We start from the raw sequence: 16,351 nt of genomic DNA, 5'->3' as shown, positions 1-16,351 counted from the left end.
GAAGGCCCTCTGGGCCGGCGTCCAGAAACCTGAAGCCTGCAATTAAATGAAACTGGATCCTTAGGTGGGGAGAGCTTCTCTCGCCTGAAGAGGAGGCTCTGGAGACCAGGCCCTGGGGAACCACTGCTCACGGATAGGCTGTATGGGGTCTGGGGAGACGGTGGGAATGTTCTAGCCAGTCTGAGTCCAGGAGGCTGGGCTCTGGGCCACCAGCTAAGGTGGCGGCTGCCTTTTATCAAAAAAAATAATAATAAAAATTACAGGTGACTTTCTCGTCATTTGAGCTTCCTCCCCAGAGACTGCCACTTCTCCACTGGACATGTGCTCGTCTAAGAATGTTGTCACACTTGCACGGGCCTCTGCATGGTTTCCTGCATGGCCTGGGGCCCCTGTCTCATCTCCAGGCTGGAAAGATGCACGTGGCCGTGTCTTTCTGTGTTTGCCACTCTGCAGTTTGCTATTAGAATGAGCCACAGGACTCTGCCAGTTTTGTAGGTCAAAAGTGGTCGAATATTGACAGCTTTTATATAACTCAGCCTAGTAGTTTCCTCTCCACGTTGAGACAGGCAAGCAGACTGGAGTGGTTCCGAGCAGGGATTCTGATGGCGTGGGTCCCCATCCCTCCTGGCCTCTTTCCAGCTGTGAGATGTCACTCTGTACCTCAGTTGCCCCATATGTAAAATAGGGACTGAAATAGCACCTGTTTTCTAGGATCGTTTTGAGGATTAGAAGTGTAACACACAAGGCTTATCGTGTAGCTATTATTGTTATTTTAAAAAATTCCCTGGCGGTCCAGTGGTTAGGACTCTGTGCTCTCACTGCCGAGGGCCTGGGTTCCATCCCTGGTCGGGAACTGAAATCCCTCGAGCTGCGTGGTGTGGCCAAAAAAGAAAAAAAAGAAAAAAGAAAATAGGATTTTACGACGTGTTGGTGCAGTTAGATCTAGTTGATGGATTTTAACTTCTGTAGAGATGGTATCTTGTCATGGGGACACAGGACGTGTGATTGGTGTATTCCCTAGATACCGCTTGGGTTGGTTGCCGTGTTTGGAGCTTCTCTGGGTGCTTCCAGGTGCTCACGTGCTCTCCTCCTCCACGTATTCCTGGGAGTGGGGCTGCTGGCTTGTGGCTCTTCCAGCCGTTGCTGGCAGGTTCTGCGGGGGGCTCCCCTGGCTGGCCCTCTGTGGTAGGGTGTGAGATCTCCCCATGGCCAAGGCCTTGGGTAGGATGTGTGGCTCGACAGCTGCTTTATGAAAAAGACTTTCTTGATTTTCAGAAGCAGAACCAACCAGTTCTTTGTATTTTATTTCATTTTATTTTATCTTATTTTATTTATTTTTGGCCATACCACGTGGCAAGGGTCTTAACTGCTGGACCGCCAGGGAAGTCCCTGTGTTCTCTAGAAATTGGAAAATTAAGACACAAAAAAAGCCTGCACAAAAAAAAAAAAAAGAAAAAACAACCATGTTCTCACCCCCCCCCCCCCCCCCCCCCCCCCCCAGAGAGAGAGACTGTTGGCATCTTGGTGTCTGTGGGTTTTGATGGAAAGGACCAGCTCAGACCGTTGCTGCCTGGAAGTGACCGTGGGGAGAGTTCGGGAACGGGAAGCTATCTAGATTCTGCAGCCCGCACTTCTAGACCTGGTGGGTCAGAATCCTCAGGAATGGGGCAGGTAATTGACGGCTCTGGGGTGGGGCTTTGAGTCAGTTGGACCTGGGACCTTCCTCAGCCCTGCAGTTGTTGTGTGACATTGGACACGAAAACCTCACCCTTGTGATCTCGTCCCCTTGCAGGGTTTTGTGCAGCTCTGCACACTGTAGGTGCTCAATTAAGCAGGATTTCTCAACCTGGGCATTGCTGACGTTTGGGCTGGATACTTCTGTTTTGGCGGCTCTCCTGCGCACTGTAGAATGTTTAGCAGCATCCCTGGTCTCTACCAGTGGTACCCGCCACCCATTGTGACAACCAGGAATGACTGCAGACATTGCCCAGCATCCTCTGGGGGGCACAGACACTCCCCAGGACACCTGTGGTACACGAGGGCTGTTAGGAGGGCAGAGAGGTCCTGTGAGGGAGTTTTCCTTGGTGTCTGTGTCCAGCGTGTAGATATTGTTCATTCAGATGTGCTCACTGGGTACCTACTGTGTGCCAGGAGCTGTCCCAAGTGCGAGGATGTGGCTGGGACCACGCCAGGCATGAGCAACCCCACCCAACCCCCCAACAGGCATAGACGGACACTGCCCACCCGCCCCGGCTTGGCATCGGCATATGGTGGTGACTTAAGGCCCGTTCCTGCCTCAGTCTTCTCATCTGTGAAGTGGGGGAGGTGTTGCCCTGAGGGTTGCTGGTGATCCGGCGAGGAGCTCTGTCACCTTCGTGGGCTGGCTGTTTCCTTTCCGGGCCTCAGTTTCCCCATCTGGAGAGTGGCATTCGTGGTAGCACTTGCCTTCTGGGAGGCTGTGGGGATTAAGAGTCTCTTTGACCGGGCACGGGGCGCACAGTAGGTGCTTTGTGATGGTGAGCAGGTGACCTGTGTGCACAGACTCGGAAGGCCAGGGCGCACATACCTGCCCTTGGGGTGGGGGGCGCTGCAGCGGGCCGTGCGGGGCTGGGGCCGAGGGTGGGCAGGGTGTCCTCTCCATGCCTGGCTGTGCAGGTGGGGGTCTTGGTTGGAGGGGCTCAGCTGCCCTCCTCCCCGGGTCCCCGAGGAGCCGGCTCAGTGGAGATCCCTAAGGCGATTAAGTGGGTTCATTTGATCCTGAACGTGAACTTGAGCAGGCGGCTTATCTCCTGGAGATGAAAGCCGGGCTGGCGAGGAGCCACCTGGCCCACGCAGGGAGTGCGGGATTTTCTCCTCCACCCCCTGCCCAGCCGGGGCCTGTGCTGGGGCCTTTTGCCCCACCCGCCTCCAGCCCCTTCTCGCGAGCTAGCAACGATCGTATCCTCACTTTCCCTGTGTTACAGGCAAACAGCTAAGGCTCAGAAAGGTCGGCTAGCTTACCCAGAGCCACACAGCATCCTGACGACCCCTGACGATATTTAGAGCATATACTTGGAAAATCCCCTTTACTCCTTGGCGCTGAAGTTCCTCCTGAATACGGTCTTGACTTTGCACAGAATTAACAATAACAATAACAACAGTCAGTGTACACTGTAGTATAAAAGGAAATGGGAGGAAGCGCTGCTGGCTCCCACTCAGAATGAGTAAGTGTCGATGCGATGCAAGTGAGATCAGAAGCGTTTCGGTTCTGGAAACACATGAAAGTGATGCTAAAGAAAAAGCTAGTGTCTGGATCGGTTCTGGCAGGTTTTTTTTTAAACGGCCAGGTTATTTGAAAATTGTGTGGAGAGGGTGGCTTTCGTGGCGTGGGACTGTCCCACTGGCCGAGCGCCAGTCCCAGGACAGCCAATAACATCCCTGCCAGTTTCTGAGATGTTCCAGAGTGGGGACCCTGCCTTGGAGACCCCCTCGGCCCTAACAGAACAAAGACAACAAGATGCTGTGAGTGGGGGGTGGGACCCCTGTGGTCGAGACCCTCCCTGCTTTCATAGTGGCAGACCAGACACTGTGGTCCCCCTCCCCCATCCACTGTCTGGCTCGGCACCCACACAGCCTCCTCCTGGCCCCTGAATCCATCCTCTCTTGTCCCTGCTGTGCTCTCCATGCTGCAGGCAAAGGGATCCTGTCCGAAGGAGAATGAGAACCTTCAGCTCCTTGCCTCGCCCTCTCCCTTCCCTTTTTCCTCCTCCTCTGAGAATAAACCCAGAGGCCCCAAGGGTGCCGGGGAGCTGTTCACCCTCACTGACCCATCTCCTGGCTCTCGCTCCAGCCACATCCCTCCCCACCCCGGCCTCTGCACTCAGCCGCTGCACTTGCTGTTCCCCCACCAGGCGTGCTGTTGTTCCCTGCGATCCGCATGGCGGCTGCCATCAGGCCTCAGCTCAGATGTCACCCTCAGGAGGACCTCCTGGCTGCCCAATCAAGGGCACCCCCTGCAACCACTGCCCCAGCCCCCCACTTAGGTCTGTAGTTGTTGATCGATGAAGTTTCTTGGTTGATTTCTTGCCCTGGTGTGTTGTCAGCCTTCCCACATCAGGTCACTTCCGAGGAAGCAGGAGCTGCCTCTGTCTTGTCTGCTGCTAGGCCACCAGTGCTTGGAATGGTGTCAGGACGTAATAGGGGCTTGGTCAGTTAGTGTTGACGGCTGATGGGTCCCTTGGCAGCAAGACCAGATGGCTGATGGGTCCCTTGGCAGCGAGACCAGCCCTGGCCTGACCTGGAGGAGGGGGAGGAGGGTCCTGGACACAGGTCCCTTGTCCCTCAGGTGGGTTCTACCCTGTCTGGAACTGACCAGACCAAGGGGCTGGCCCAGGGGAGGGTGGGTGCCACTGACTGCTATTTCCTGCCCAGGAATAGAGGCTCTTAGGGGTCAGGGTAGGGGTGGGGTCAGTGTGGCGACGTAGCCCCTGGGATTCTTTTGGCAGTGTCTGAAGACATTTCGTTTATCCCAGCCTGGAGGAGGTGTCACAGGCATAGCGGTTTGACGCCAGAGATGCTGTGAACATCCTCCGGTGCACAGAGCAGCCCCACAGTGACGAATGATCAGGCCCAAGTGTCTTTAGCGTGAAGACCGGGCATCGGGCCTTAGGAGCTCACATCTTGATTGTGCCCTGGGCAGGGGAGGGCAGGAACACCTAGATTCCCTCTTCATGCTGTGTCCGTATTTCTGTGGCCCAGAGCATGCTCTCCCCTCCCCTCCCCCCCGGGCACTTCCCTGATGGGGCTGATGGGGCGCTGGATGGTGGACGAGGATGGATGTGATCTAGCGGCCCTGGGGCCAGTTCACAGCTCGCCTAGTGGCTGTTCTGTGCCCCGGGTCCCCCGCCTCCACTCCACCACAGAAGCAGGAACTTTCCAACACAGAGCCCGGCTGTGAATCCGTGCGACTCACTCTGGGCAGTACGTGGGGCCTCTGGGGCTGTTTTCAGTTTCTACCAAGTTTCTCACTGTGACTCAGTGTTGCCCCCCGGCCCGGTGACCCAGGCTTCTGAGCACCTGCTGAGCTCCTGTGGGACATCACAAAGAGCTGGCTTTGAGGCTGCCCTTCGCTGGGTGCTTCGGGCCTCAGTTTTCTCATCTGTGTAGTGGGAACAGCGAGGGAGATGTTGTGGGTGTTTACTGTCATCACACAGTGGATCCCAGGGGCCGCATGTGCCCAGGGTGTGCATTGGAGGGAAATGACGCAGACACTAGGGGGTGAAAGCTGGGAGACTCACTGGGGGACTCACTCAGGGGAGGCGCATGCCCTGTGTCCCCTCCAGCTCTGTCCGTGGAGGATCTGGGTGGAGGGCCGTGTGTCCAGGGGCTTCTGTTCTCCATGACAGGCAGTCGCCAAGCCCGGTCGGGGATGGTGGCCTACGTCTCTCACTGGGTCATGCTTCAGAGGCTGGGGCGGGGGGCCTGTGCCCCAGGTACTCTCATCATGACCTGGCTCAGGGCTTGAGCCTGGCGTCCTAGGTGCTGAGGGGCTGGGCTTGCATCCCTGGGGAGGCGGGCTGGTGAACCCTGATGGCGAGCTTGCACTGAGCACCTGCTGTGTGCAAGACTGTATATTTCCGCACAAAGTAGCCCTCGGCATCACCCCCATTTTACAGATTGGGAAACCAAGGCTCGGAGGAGCAAGGTGACGGCCTCAGGCTTAACAAAATGGTAGAGCTGGGATTTGTGCCTGAGCCGTCCTGGTTTTAACTCCCCTGCTTATCACCTCCACCTTGTAGCAGAGGAAACAGCCTCAGAATTTAGGCACCGGCGTGGGGTCGCCCAGCTAGAACCTGGTGCAGCTGGGGTTGGGTCCGGGTCTCCGGCCAGATCCCGGGCTGCTGGGACTCTGTGTATGGACTCCCTTGCTGGGCCTCTCTGTCCCCATCTGTGCAGATGGGCTGGTGCCCCTGGTGCCCGGGTCACAGATGCTGGGGTGGGTCGGGGCTGGTCTTGGGGAGCGGGAGTGTGCAGAGGGAGGCCTGTCGGGGTGAGGGAGGAGTGGGGTGCTCCAGTAGTGTGCAGAAGTCCTGATTTCCCTTCAGGACCAGGTCAGCGGGAACCACCCCTCCCGCCTGGGTTGCTGGACTCATTGGAATATCCCCTGGGCCCCCGGTGACAAATCTCTTTCACCATCTCTTGACCCAGACAGTTAATTGCTTCTGGCAATCAATCGCTGGTTCCATGACACCCCTGCTCTCCCCGGCAGCCCCTGGCCCTGCCCTGCAGCCACTAATGGCCCAGACCCTGCTCTTGGGCAGGGAAGCTTGGGGCAGGGTGGGAGGCTCTGCAGTGGTTTTCCCTTCCAGCTGACCATCAGGCAGCCTCCTCCCGGGGGACCCAGCAGCTGGCATTGTAGGGCCCTTGGCCTGTGCTCCTACAGGGTTGAAACTGAATTAGCTTTACAGAGAGCCTATGATGGGGCCTCTGAGGGACTTTCAGAGGCTTCTGGAAGTTTCCACCCCATGCAGTCCCCTGTGCCCCATTCCCAGAAAGCCCACTCTCTTATCTCCCACCCCTCAGGGGACTCCCAGGTGGAGGTGATGTGTGGTTAAAGTGGATGCCTGGATGCAAATCTTAGCTGTGGGAACCCTGGGTACACTTTCTTGCCTCTCTGCCTCATTGCCCCCATCTGTAAAATGGGGAGAGTCATAGCAACTCGTGTGTACGGTGCTTGTAAGAATTAAACCAGATAGTAATTTACAGGGCTTAGCACAGTGCCCACGCAGTGAAAGCCTCAGGGGAGCTCCAGGTGTCTGCAGCTGGCGATGCCGGTGGTGGACAGACAGGTAGACGGACAAATGGCTTCTCCGTGCTGCCGTCTTGGGCCTCCACAGGCCTCGGAGCGAAGCCCCTGGCCCTCCCGGCCTGATCTGTGCTGCCTGCCCTGACTTGGCCTGTGCTGGGCCGGGAGCCAGGCTGCCGACACCCGTGTGGCCCGAGCCCCCGTCTGCCCCCCTTCCCTCCAGAAACGGTCGATATCCTGGCTCCTTCCTGGCGTCTAATTGCTCTTGTCGGCTGCTGTCTCCGCAGATGGCCCCACGCCCCGTAGCGAGGAGGCGGGCGGGAGGTTTCTGAGCAGTGTGTTCTGGGGCCAAATTGAGGGTGGAGCAGGGGGAGAATGGGGCAGCTGAGGGAGGACGCCTGGGCCCCCATCTCCCTGCCCCTCCCTGGCTGTGCCATCTCGGGCAGGTTGCTGAACTTCTTTGGGCCTCAATTTCCGCATCTGTGAAATGGGGTCAGGATAGACGGCCCAGGACCTGGCACACGGTGACTGTGCATGCAGGAGGGGCTATTATTATTGCTGTGGTGACCATCGTGGTTGTTTGGCCTGTGATCAGCGCAGGTCTCTTTTGGGAGCCCGGATAGGTGGACTGGGGGCTGGGGGGCCTGCGGGCAGGGTCAGTGCGGATCCTCCTCCTCCTCCTGACTGTGTGCCCCCCTTGGATGGGCCTGAGCCCCCTGGAGTGGGGCCGTGGCCCCCATGGTTGGATGGGCTGTGCCCCCTTTGGGTGGGACCACGTGTCCCCCTCCGTTGGGCCACAGCCCCTCCTCCCCTTTTGTCCTCTCCCAGGCCCTGTCGACTCACATCCACACTGGCTGTGGCCTTGGCTTGGCTGCGCCACTGCCCTGCCCCCATGCCCCGGCAGTCGCCAGCTGCTGCAGTCTGGTGGGGAATCAGAGACCTGGGTGAACTCTCCATGATTGCCTCTCCGCAGCTTCAAGGAGAGCCGGCCTCAGCTGTCACTTGAGAAGGAAAATAAAATATCCCAGTGGCTTCTAAGTGGAAGAGCTGCCTCCCTCCCGTTCTGGCTGTCTGGGCTGCTTGTTACGACAGTGACAGGGAAGGGCGACACCCGGTCCCAGGGGACAGGGGAGACTTCCCTGTTCATCGGGTGTGAAGAGACGTGTCTGGCAGACCCAGGCAGCTCTGGGAGGGGCGTTAGGTCCCTCACACCCTAACGCCTCAGGGCCCTGGCCTGCTCCTGCCCTGGGTGCCTGGGTCACACTGTACCTGAAGTCCCCAAATCCAGCCTGCAGAGATGGCTTCCGGAAGTTATGCCTGCCCACTGGGGGCAATGCCCGGATCTGCGGGATCGCGTTTAGGGCGTCTGTAGAACACGTTTCTTGGCTTTTGCTCATCTTGGCCTCGTATGGTTCATGCTGCCACATGGAGGCTCACGTGGGCATCACTTCCCTTTCCTCAAAGTGGCAGGCATTGCAGCAGCCCCCGGGCCCTGGGTGACTTTGTAGATCTTGACCTGTGCCCACTGAGGGGGTTTGAGATGGGAAGGCAGGGGCTGCAGGTGGAGGAGCATCTTTTCTCCAAGGCTGGCTCGGGGACCTGGTTCCAGCCCTGACGGTCCCGGGCAGGGACCTTGTCCCAGCCTCCCGGGCTCATTGGCAGATTGGCCGAACTTGACCTGTGCCCACTGAGGGGTTTGAGATGGGACAGCGGGAGCTGCAGATGGAACATCTCCTCTCTGAGGGCCGGCGCCAAGGCTCCTGGGCTGGCACGGCAGAGCCTGGCAGGGGATCCTGCCCTGGGAGGAGGTGATGACTGGGTAGGGATATTGTGGGTTAGTTGTGGCTCCTGCTTTTTGTCAGGCGCTGGCTTCTGGCCTCTGCACTGACTAGGGAGAGAATCGTGGAGAACCCGCTCCCCGGGGATGGGGTGGGGAACCATGAAGTGGGTGGCAGCCTGGCTGTGCGATCCCCTCTTGGAGCCTCAGTCTGTCCATCCAGGAAATGGGTAGCAGCAGCTCAGGAGGCTGCAGGGAGGGTTAAGTCGGGTTACTGCTGCCCGGCTCAGGGTCTGAGAACACAGGGTAAGGGTACCACTAACAGTAACAGCGCTCAGCCCTGTGTGCACGGTTAAGGCCGCCTGGGTGCCCATCCTGACTTCTCTCATCAGCTGTATAACCCCTGGGACAAGTGACTCAACCCCCCCCAAGCCTCAGTTTCCTCATCTGTAAAATGGGGATAATAAAATAACCTACCTGGGGACTTCCCTGGCAGTCCAGTGGTTAACACTCCACGCTTCCACAGCAGGGGGCACGGGTTCGATCCCTGGTCAGGGAACTAAGATCCTGCATGCCATGCGGCGCAGGCAAAAAAAAAATGCTCTGTAGACTTTAAAAAAAAAAATAAATAAATAAATAAAATAGCCTACCTGAAAGGTTGTCGGGAGTTAAATGAGTATGTAAAGGCTCGGCTTGGTGTCCTCACGGGAGTAACTAAACGCTAGTTATGGCCACTGTTATTATTGCCGTTGTTGTTGGTTTTGTGACTGCAGCCAGATTGCATGTAGCTGAGTATGAGGGAGTGTGGGCTGCCTGGAGGAGGAGGCCATTGGGCTTGTGAGTGTAGGTGGGACTCGCATGGGTATGGGAGGTGCATGGGGGGCTTTTCAGCGGTGGGGAGTGCGGGGATTGGGTGAAAGACGGCAGGCAGGTCCAGGCCTCCCCCAGTGCCTTCTGTGATCCTGGCCCCACTGTGCACCGGGCACTGTGTTAAGTCTGTTGTGAGTCGGCTGGGCCCACTGTGTGCCAGGCCTTCTCTCAGCCCTGCTGTCAGCTGCACCTCACAGCGTTGGCCCTACTGTGCTGAACCCTCCTCTGTATGCAGTCTCTTTTACTCTGAGCCTCACCCTGCTGTTCCCACTGTGCATCTGCCTTTGCGTCAGGCCTTGTGGCCTCAGTGAGGGATAAGGCAGGTCCTTTCCTGGAAGGCTCAGGGTCTGCTAGAGGTGGCCAGGCAGAGTTTTTGGGTGAGGTGGCAGTGAGGGCCAGGATATGACTGGACTAACTGGAAAGGCTTATAACATCGAGGGGAGGGGAGAGGACATCATAAGCTGGGCTTTGAGGGATGTGTAGGAGTTCTTTGGAGAGACAACTTGCTGTCACTTATACCAGGGCAAATTGTGGGCACAGACCTGTCTGATACGGGTCTGTCTGGCTGTGAAATGAGCACACTGGGGAGGAATTTGCCAGGGTCCCTGGGAGTGGGGGTGGGTCAGGGGATTCAAGAAAGGGTTCATGTCCCAGCTTTTTTCTTTTGCTTCCAGCTGAGAGACTTGGGACAGGTGACCATTCCATGCCTCAGTTTCTCTGTTTCCCCATTTCTCTTGGAGTGTTGCTGTGAGGGTCCTGAAGTGGGGAAATGCAGAAAGCGCTCACTGTGACTAATAAGCTTGTTGAGGTCTACGCCGTGCCAGGCACTGCTCTGAGGGGCTCTGCTGTGTTAACTCATTTAGTGGTCACAACAGCCCTTCGAAGGGACACTGTTACCATCCCTCAGTTTATAGACAGCGAAATAGGAGCACGGGGAGATGAAGTGACTTGGGTGCCCAGTGGAGTGGCCGAGCCGGGACTGGCACCCCGGCTGCCTGTGTCACTGCCTTGCCCATCACCTGCAGGCTCTGCGGGGGCTCCGTCAACACCCCTCCTTCTCACACCGGGAAAGTGTGCCTCCTGGGGCCCTGCCGAGGGTACGGCCCACGTGGCTGGAGGCCCAGAGGAGGCTGGGCTGGGAGGGAGGATTTGTTCTGAGCCCTGGCTTGTGCAATCACTTTTAGCAGCCTGCCCAGGGAGCAGGTGGAGGCAAAGGCCTGGTGTTGCTAGGGCCTCAAGGGGCCAGTGGGGTCGGGGCCTTGCCTCTGGGTGGCTACTGCACAGCCTGGTGGGAAAGGTTTGGAGGTACTGAGGTTCAACTACCAAGCACTTGCCTGGCACTGAGACTTCAGCCCTCAGGTTCTGACCTTAGGAGAGACTCCAGTGCAGAGAGAGGCTGAGGCTTGGCCTGGGGAAGAGGACACCACCTCCATGGAGCCGACAGGGATTGACACGGAAGTGTCCTCCCTGGCCGTGCCTCATCACACTGTTCTACTTGGTTATGTGTTAGATCCGAATGTGCCCCTCCCCTCCCGTGGCCTCGCCCTGGAAACAAAACCCAGGCCAGTATCGCCACCCCCCCCCCCCCCCCCCCGCCTCGCCCTGTCCACCACTGCTTCCAGTTTAGCTGGGTCCTGTCTCCAGGCCTCTGCATTTGCTGCGCCTTCCTCCTTATCTCTTCAGCCCTGGGCTCCAGTGTCAACTCCTGGGAGACCCTACCTGTCTTCTAGTCCTCCCCCATCCCCCATCACGCCTGTCATTCATTGCAGGTTTATGCTGGTTTATGTCTGTTACTTCAGTCACTGCCCTTTGACGTCGTCTGGCTCTTTTCTTTTTTCTTTCTCTTTATTTTATTTTTTTATTTTTGGCCTCGCCACACAGCTGTGGGATCGAAGTTCCTGGACCAGGGATTGAACCCTGTGCCCTTGGCAGTGAAAGCTTGGAGTCCTAACTACTGGACCATCAGGGAATTCCCCATCTTGCTCTTTTCTTGATGTATCTGTGTGGTGTTTGAGTGTGGGTAGGTGTGACCGTGTCCCCCGAGGACCCTTGTCTTTCGTATTCATGGCCCCATCCCTGTGCAGGGGCTCTGTCAAGCTTGTCAACTGGCCGAAGGTTGATGCTGGTATCCCAGTCAAAGCTGGACAGCTCTCTCTGGGTTTGAACCCAACTGGCTCTGCCCTCCTGCACCTGTGTGGCCTTGGACTGCTAGCTTCCTGTCTCCGAGCAGGGTGGATGGACACTTTGGGTCAGCCTGTGTGGCTGGGGTAATCTGGGTGGGCTTCCTGGAGGAGGAAAAAGGCAGTGTTATGCTGGTGCTGGGAAGGCAGAGGAGGGGGTGGGAGGGCAAATGGCAGAGTTGAGGGCCAAAGCTCTGAGGGGGGCCTGATGGGGCTTGTTTGGGGGCTTGGTGCCATGTGGGGGCAGGTCTCAGCCCGTGGGCCCTGGGGAGCTTTTGAAGTGCTTAAGGGAGGGTTACCGAGGGCCTGGGGGAGGGGAACCCTTGGAAGCCATCCTCTTTCCTGTATCTGCTTTGCTGGGAAACCAGTCTGGTCAGCCCCCCTTCCTTCCCTCCCCCACTCTCTCCCCCAGGGGTGGGGGTAGAGGAGGTTGTGGCTGGGATTCAGCAGTTGGGCTGGGCCACGACAGGACCATGGCTGGAAACACGGTGCGGGGGGCTGGCTCCCCCGCGGAGCCTTCCTGGGCCAAGCGTGCGCGTGTGGGAGCGTGTGGGGGCACAGTGTGCGCAAGCATGCACGAGTGTGAACAAGTGAGTGAATGAGGCCGTGAGTGTGTGCGTGTGTGACTGAGGATGTGCAGCAGTGTGAGCATGAGCGTGACTGAGACCTTGAATGAAAGGGTCTGCTCCCTGGCTTGAGCCCCTTGCACAGGGGTCAGAGCCGCCCCCCTCCTAGGAGGCCCAGGGACCCGGGGACCTTCAGGGCCCACGGAGGTCCCACTGGGTGCAGCTCTGCTCAGGGAGCTGTTGAGCCCCCTCCCTGCTGGGGGTGCCTGGGGTCAGCCTGGGAGTGGCCACCTCCCCACTCCCGCTCTCCTTGTTCACACTCAAGGAGGGTCCCCCCACCAGTGCCCTGGCTCCCGAGGCTTAAAGAGCTTGGACCTGGGTTCAAATCCTGGTTCTTTCCCTTCCCTTCCTGACCTTGAGTGAATTACTGCTGAACATTGGCTTCCTGGCCTGGAAACAGAAGCCCCCATACCTCCCTCCCTCCCTCCCGGGATGGTTGTGAGGATTACGTGAGGTACCCGGGACCCGGGAAGCAGCCCAAGCACAGAAAGGCCACAGGAAGTGTATGTGGTTCTCCTTCCCTTCCCCACCCAGAGCTGTCGCTGTCCAAGCCGGGAGCCCAGCACAGCCGCCAAGGCTCCTCTTCCATCCCTCGCCCGTCCGCGTGAATTCTACTTGCAAAATGCTCTCCATCCCATCCACTTGTCCCACTTCCACCCTCACCCATCCTCCACTCCACAGCCCGAATGCACTCTCCAAATTCCGGTGGGACTTGTCCCTTCTCTGCATGCGAAACCCTCCTAAGGGTCTCCCTGCCCCTGGGAATAAAATCCCAATCTGAGGGGCCCTGCGGCGATCAGCCCTGCCTACCCGGTTCACACACACACTCACTCCGCTCCGCTTCCTTCCAGCCTCCATGCTGTGATCAGCTGTTCTCTGCCCGCATCCCCCATCCTCTCGCCAAGCGCACCTTTCACCTTCCTCCGTGGGGCACAGCGTGGCCGTCGCTTCTCCTGGGAAGTCCCCAAGTTTTCTAGGCTGGGAACTGCTCTCTGGACCTGCGTGTTGTGGGCATTGCTGGGAGATGCTCTGTATGGCCCCCTGGGGCCGGCCCAGGCCGGTCTTGACCTCACGCCATCAGGTGCTTTGTGTCCATTGGGGGACTGCAGGGGGGACTGGCTGGGGCTGGGAGATGGTGGGAAGCAGGTGGGGTCTGATCTCCCAACCCTTCCACAGTGGTGCCTGGGGAGAGCGCCCAGCCACCTGACCCCGCCTGAGCCCTTTGCAGGACCTGCTGCAGGGGGCTGGCCACAGAGGCTTCTGAGAGGCTGGGATGGCTACGGAGACATGCCTGGGCCTCCCTGTTTCCAGCCTTCCTGCAGGGCCCTGTCTCTGGAGCTGCCGCAGATGGCAGGACAAGTGTCAAGCCTGGAGGCACTGTAGCGAAAAAAACCTTAAAAGGACAGGAGAGAAGGGGCAGGGTCCTTCCCCATGTGCCGCCTGCAGCTGCCCCTTTTAGGGCTCCTTGGGGTCTTGGAGCTTAGCTGCCAGCCCCTGCCTTGGGGTCATAGAATGCCCCGCAGGAACTGACTGCTGCTAGTGGGCCCATGCTGGCTCTGAAAGCACTTTACCTCCACGGCATCCCTGTGAGGTCGGTGTTTTTAATGTATCATCGTTCCCATTTTTAAAAATTAAAAACAATTTTTTTGGCCACGCCATGTAACTTGCGGGATCTCAGTTCCCCAACCAGGTATCAAACCCGGGTCCTCGGCAGTGAAAGCGCAGAGTCCTAACCACTAGACCACCAGGGAAATCCCCCTCGTTTCCATTTTAGAGATGAAGAAACTGAGGCTCAGAGAGGTGAAGCTACTTGTCCCAGGGTGCACAGCTAGGAAGGGCAGAGCCCAGATTTGAACCCAGGGAGCCTGGGCCCAGAGCCTGAGCCCTGCATGCAGCTGCCTCAGCCTTATGAGAGCCGGAAGCCGCAGCTCCACTCGCCTTTGATCCCTGGGTGGGGGCAAGGGCTGCAGAAGGGGTTCCCTAAATGTCCACTCGAGGCTGAGATGTTTGTGAACGGACGGGTCTTGGAGACAGCTGTGGGGAGTGGGCCCATTTTCTGGATGGGAAAACCAAGGTCAGAGACTCCAGGGTCACAGCTGTTAGTAGAGGAGCTGGGACCACAGCCAGGGTTTTGATCTCTCTCTAGTGGTCTGCCCATTACTATTTGTTTACTTGTTCTTTTTCTTGCAGAAGCTAACACAATAAAGAATGCATAGGGACTTCCCTGGCTGTCCAGTGGTTAAGACTCCACACTCCCAATGCAGGGGGCAGGGATTCAATCCCTGGTTGGGGAGCTAAGATCCTACGTGCCGCACAGCACAGCCAAAAAAAAAAAAAAAAAAAAAAAAAAAAGAACGCATAAACACGTGGCTGCAGATTAATGAATAATTGTTAAGGAGTCACATGCGGCCTTCTCTCCAGAGGTGCTTAACATCCTAACTTTTGTGGGAATCATCTTTTTGTTCTAGTGTGACTGCCCCTGCAGACCTCTCTACTCGTGAAAGTAGAGTCTTGCCATTCCCAGAATTTTATAAATGGAATCCTCGCATGTGCTTAGCATCTGAGTCTGACATCCCTCCATGTGGTTGTGTGTCTGTAGTTTGTCCCATTTTATTGTGGGGTAGTATTCCATGGTATGGATGTACCGCTGTTTGTTTATCCCTTCATCTGTGGATGGACTGTGTTCAGTTTTTTGTGATTATGAATAAAGCTGTTACGAACATTCATGTACACATCTTTGTAGGAGCATATGTTTTCATTTTTCTTGGGTAAATACCCAGCAGTGGAGTTGCTGGGTCACATGGTCACCCAAATGTATGTTTAACTTTGTAAGAAACTGCCAAACCGTTTTCCAAAGTAGTTGCACCATTTTGCACTGAAGTAGTGATGTCTGAGAATTCCAATTGCTCTGCATCCTCGTCAGCACTTGGCATTGTCTGTCTTATTTTAGCCATCCAGGTGGGTGTGTAGTGGTCTCTTAGTTTGCACTTTCCTGATGACTAATGATATTGACCATCTTTTCATGTGCTTATTGGCCATTTCTATATCCACTTCTGTGAAGTTCTGTCAAGTCTTTTTGTCCATTTTTCTGTTGGGTTGATTGGCTCTTATTTATTTGTGAGCGTGCTTTTTATATTGTGGACACTAGTGTTTATTGTGCTGGTTTTGACTTTGAATGGTGACTCAGAAATTCTTGAATGAGAGTCGTAGGCCCACCCCTCCATCAGGTGTCACTTACTGACTTTTCACAGGGTCCCCTGGGAAGTTAATGGGGGATTTTCACAGCAACAGTGTGATCTGGGCCTGGGGTCCCCTGGGGGCTTGGCTGGGGTGTGAGCTGCCTTTATAACCACATAGTTCAGATTGGAATCCCAGCTCTGTGACTTCCTAGCTGTGGGACCTGGGGCGTGAGACTTTGATTCTCTGAACCTCAGTTTCCCCCTTTGTCAAATGGGGTAGCAGTACCACCTCATGGGGTTGTCGTGGAGAAACACTTGGCCTGATGTACACAGTGCCCCAAGTCCAGGCCAGTGGGCCTTGCCGTCTCTACCTGCACATTGATGTGGTCATACCTTAGCCCATTCATGGGGATGCTATGATCCTTGCTAACAAGACCCGTGTTTTCCCCTGCAGGTCCCCCAGAGTCTTTGAGGACACAGCGTTGCTGGTGGCTGTTTCTGGTAGGTTCACATCTATCCCTCCTTGCTGTCTCCAGTGGGTTCGTATTGCTGGGACCTTCTCGTGGACAGGGCGTCGGCAGTTGCTGGGGTGCCAGGTTCTGTTGGCGGATGTGGTGGTGGGCTCTGTGTGGCCTTGTGGGGTGGGGTCTGGGCAGCAGTGTTGCCCAGGGTGGAGGTTGTGGGTTCCCCCGGGATGGGGTATTTTCTGGCTGAGTGCATTGATGTACAGATGGTGCCTGGGAGAAGGGGTTGTCCCAGCAGTGCAGCTGTGTGACAGTGGGTTTTCTCTGTCTCTGGGGTTCATGGCCACATTGCTTCTGTGCCCTGATGGTGGGCTGCAGGCTCAGAGAGGGTGGAGCCTGTGTGCTGGCCCTCGAGTTGGGATGTTGTACGTTGGAGGAGGCCCTCAAGCCAGACACCTGTGTGCCACCGTG

The 16,351-nt window shown here is 56.9% G+C and overlaps 1 protein-coding gene across 27 annotated transcripts in view; it reads left to right on the top strand.

The window, feature by feature from the left end:
* NCOR2 (nuclear receptor corepressor 2) overlaps positions 1-16,351 on the top strand; it is a 223,482-nt gene that overhangs the window by 15,733 nt on the left and 191,398 nt on the right. For all 27 annotated transcript variants that reach the window (XM_029221371.1, XM_029221524.1, XM_029221462.1 and 24 more), the window contains exon 2: positions 15,871-15,917. The gene's annotated coding sequence lies outside the window, so the exon portion shown is untranslated. The remainder of the gene's footprint in view (positions 1-15,870; positions 15,918-16,351) is intronic.

Source organism: Monodon monoceros, unplaced genomic scaffold (assembly GCF_005190385.1).
Source record: "Monodon monoceros isolate NGI ecotype Baffin Bay Population unplaced genomic scaffold, NGI_Narwhal_1 Super_Scaffold_1, whole genome shotgun sequence".
In the NCBI taxonomy this organism is placed as follows: domain Eukaryota; kingdom Metazoa; phylum Chordata; class Mammalia; order Artiodactyla; family Monodontidae; genus Monodon; species Monodon monoceros.
Note: the sequence above shows the minus strand (reverse complement) of the source record. Positions and strands in the feature narration are given on the sequence as shown.